Raw genomic sequence first — 4,051 nt, 5'->3', positions numbered from 1 at the left:
TTTTATAAGTGAGGAAGTGGGCTGGGCCAATACCCTGGTTTATATCATTTATCAGTCATGTGGGAGAGAAGAAATAAAAGTCCTGGTTTCTGCATTGTTTCCAAAATTGCAGCTGCTGCTCTATGAGATCATTGTGTTTCTATGACTGCTGAAACTTTTAAAAGGTGGCAATAGGATTACTTTATAAGATCAGGCTGGCTATATTGTAAATTTCTTTTCTTTTCTATTCTGGCACTTTGGCTGCTGAATGATTCTAAATAAAATCACAAAATAATATACTGTTGTTCTGCATTCAGGATTTTGACCCAAACTGGATTCTCAGTAACAACCCATTGTTTTGTGGTGACAACTTTGAGAATGTTACAGGTTGTTGGTGGCAGTAGGGACATCACATCTGATATCATTAATGGGATCCCAAGCTTTTTGGTGCAAGAATTACATCATATATTTCTTGCTCTTGGGGTTTACTGGAGTGATTTACACATTGAGGGTATTCAGTTGATATTTTCTGATGAGGATTATTATCATATTATCTTCCTACTCATTTTAAAGGAACCATGATCAAACCCTTAACAGGATGACTTCTGTTTGTAGCTTATCAGGCATTTAATGTAAATCTTACTTTGATTATATATGTCATTATGTTGATAGACCTACCAAAATAATTACATATTTTTTTAAATGGGGACCTTAATCAAGTTTTAACATTTTGTAGCAATCAATATTATTAATGATCAATACAGAGAACCATAAGTTATTGATTATCTGACTTTTTCCTTTGTTTAGGAGTTAGCTATACTCAAACCTAACCTAGCATATAATCTGATCCTGGTGTTTTCATTACTGAAACCTAAAGGGACCTGATGGGTCACACCTTACTTAATTCAATACTTTCCTTATTGGCATTAGTTTGTTACCTGTATTATCTAACTTTGATCTTGAACTTTTAAAGTTCAAGAACTGGGATGTAGGACAGAGGTGTGGGGCTTGAGATGATTCACCAGAGACAGAGTTGGGAGCCGAGCAGGCAGATGTACTGAAATACACTGCTGAGGGGAGCAGCAGGCAAGACAGGAAAGATCTGCTGCACTGTGTGGGTCCTCTCCCTGGCCTGGGATTGAGCTCTAAGTGGCTGGCGATAGCTTGATAGTGCTGAGACTTCCACCCCAGCACCACCAGGGGAGCCCTGGTCTTGAACTTGACTTTGAAAGTAACACACATTTGAGTATTTGAGAACGTGTCCAACATAAATCTAAATGTGCCACAAAGTCTTGTAGAGCTGAAAGTGAGAAGGGCAGGCTTCATCATTGTCCAGACCTTTTTTTTTTTTTTTAATCTCTCAGAGCTGTGGTCATTCATACCCTTCATCAGCAGGCTTTTATTTGTCCTTGATGGTTAGTATATGTTAGGTCACATATATGAAAATTTCATGTATATGAAATGAGACAATATGAGGCTGGGTAGGAAGGAAGCAGAGACAAGTGCACTCAGTCTAGCTGACCTCATTTCCTGTTATCTTGTATGACTCATGGCCATACTCTTTTGTCCTTGATATAGTGACTCAATCATAACAAGCAGGATTAGGCATTTCAGTCACCAATCTTAATCTAACTAGCTGAAACTTGAGATGTATATTTACACACAATAGCTAATAAGAGATATATAATTTTATATGCAAGTTCTATATACATGGAAATATTCATGTCAAAGGACTCTGTGTTACATTGTAAATGTATTGCCCTTGAGCCAACTCTTATTTTGATGAGTTATTACTGGCAATTACCTTGACAGACTGTCACAGGAAATGTTTTATTTTAGAATGTTTACAATAGAAAACAGTAGCTTATTTCAAAGTCATTCAGTCTAGATAAGTGTATATTATAACAAGGTACTACCCACTTTTAGTTTTGTGGTTAATCTTCAAGTTTAAATTATAAATGCATGTTACTTCTTCCATAGTCCTAAAAATCAAAATGAAGTCAATATCTAATGACATTAGGTAGTTTAGTGGTTGAACATTATATTTCCTAGATGTCTTTATGCTCTATGGCAAAAAGAACTGAAAAATCCTAAATACTCATGCCTCTATCCTAACAAACAAAATAGAGACATTGTAGTGGATGACTTATGAAAATCAGTTATAATTTTATCAGTGAGAAATGAGTCAGGCAGTGATTTCTGACTATACCACAAGAGTATTTTAATAGAAACTAGCTTAATTCACTTCCCAAGGAGAATAAAGTTTTATATTCCACTTGAAATTCATAATTTGCCTGGAGATCATGCCTTTTCTATCATCAATGTTTTTATACTGAGAAGGTTCCCAGCTCTGTGAACTTGTGATCCTGTCTTATGACAGCCCTGCTGTGCCCACATAATATTCTGGTTGACACAAAACAGTTCAACATAAGAGGATACAACCTAAGTTGACTTTTCATAGAACTGAATTTCTGATAGTATGAAATTGCACATTTTATCAGCTACTTTGAGTAAGATGATGTTAGGGGTATCATTTTCCCAGATACTAATAGGAAAATAATCTAAATTATAGCTGAGTGTTCTTGACATGGCAGACTATTTGTGTGGCTAGAGAAACTTATGCTTCGGCTAGAGGCCACATTGTTAGCCAATTACTGGATAAAAAGATAGAGGTTTTTTCTTGGCATCTACTTTTTTTTTTCATCATTCTTCATTTTGTGCATTTTTTCATGTAGGTTGTAATCCCTGTAGACTTCCCACCACCAGTTCACCTGTATGCCATCACTGTAGTCCCATGCACTCTTCCCACCCCACCCCAGTTTTGATCCTATTCCCCCTCTCCACCCCTGTAAAATATCTCTGGTTTATAGTTGTTCATTGATTATCATTTTTTCTTTATTCCAATTGCCTTCCCCCATCCAGCTCCCACCCCCCAAACCCCTCATCCTCCTGATCTCTTGCACTCCTGCTATGAATGAAACCATCTGGTATTTTTCTTTTTCTTTGTGGCTTATTTCCCTAAGCATGATTCCTTCCAGCTCCATCCATGTTACTGCAAAAGGCATGAGTTTATCTTTTTGATTGCTGAGTAATATTCCATTATATATATGTACCACATCTTTTTAATCCAGTCTTCTATTTTTGGGTATTTGGGTTGATTCCATGTTGAAGCCAACATCATAATAAGACCAAAACCTAATAAATACAACACAAAAAAAGAGAACTTCAGACCAATTTCCCTAATGAACACTGATGTAGAAATCTTCAATAAAGTCTTAGCAAATAGAATCCAATAATGAATTAAAAGAATAATGTATCATGACCAAGTTGGCTTTATTCCAGGGGCACAAGGGTGGTTCAACATCCAAAAAGCAATTAAAGTAATCCATTACATCAACCGACAGAAAAATAAAAACCATATAATCATATCAGTAGATGCAGAGAAGGCATTTTGGGAATAAACCTAACAAAAGAGGTAAAAGGCCTATGCAAAGAAAACTTAAAACACTGATAAAAGAAACACAAGAAGACACAATGAAATGAAAAGACATCCCCTGCTCATAGATTAGAAAAATTAACATCATTAAAATGGCCATCCTACCAAAAGCAATACACAGATTTAATGCTATTCCAATGAAAAATCTCAGTGACATTCTTCAACAAAATAGAAAAATTACTTATGAGATTTATATGGAACCAAAAAAACCTCAAATAGCAAAACTCTCCTAACTAAAAGGAGATAGAGGTTTCTTTCCAGAGGGAAGAGCTTTAATAAGAGGACAAGAGTTTCTGCTTTATTAGTTGTACACATAAAGTGAGCATGACTTAATTAGCTTAGATGGGCTGAGATTTCTGATAATGGCTGGGCAGAAACAGTAAGAAAATAAAAGGAAATAAGATGCAACAAGGATATGGGATGAGAGGCAAAGGAGACTGTTTCTAAGATGTAGGTTGAACGGTGGGCATGACCTTGTGAAGCGAGTCTATGAGGCACTAGACTTGAGGGGGACTTCAAGGGTCAGAACTGCCAGTGAACTGTAGAGCTAGAAGGTAAAAGGTAAAAAAAAAAAGG

This window comes from Condylura cristata, unplaced genomic scaffold (genome assembly GCF_000260355.1).
Source record: "Condylura cristata isolate star-nosed mole 26May11 unplaced genomic scaffold, ConCri1.0 scaffold00006, whole genome shotgun sequence".
In the NCBI taxonomy this organism is placed as follows: domain Eukaryota; kingdom Metazoa; phylum Chordata; class Mammalia; order Eulipotyphla; family Talpidae; genus Condylura; species Condylura cristata.
This window is presented reverse-complemented; position numbering follows the sequence as displayed.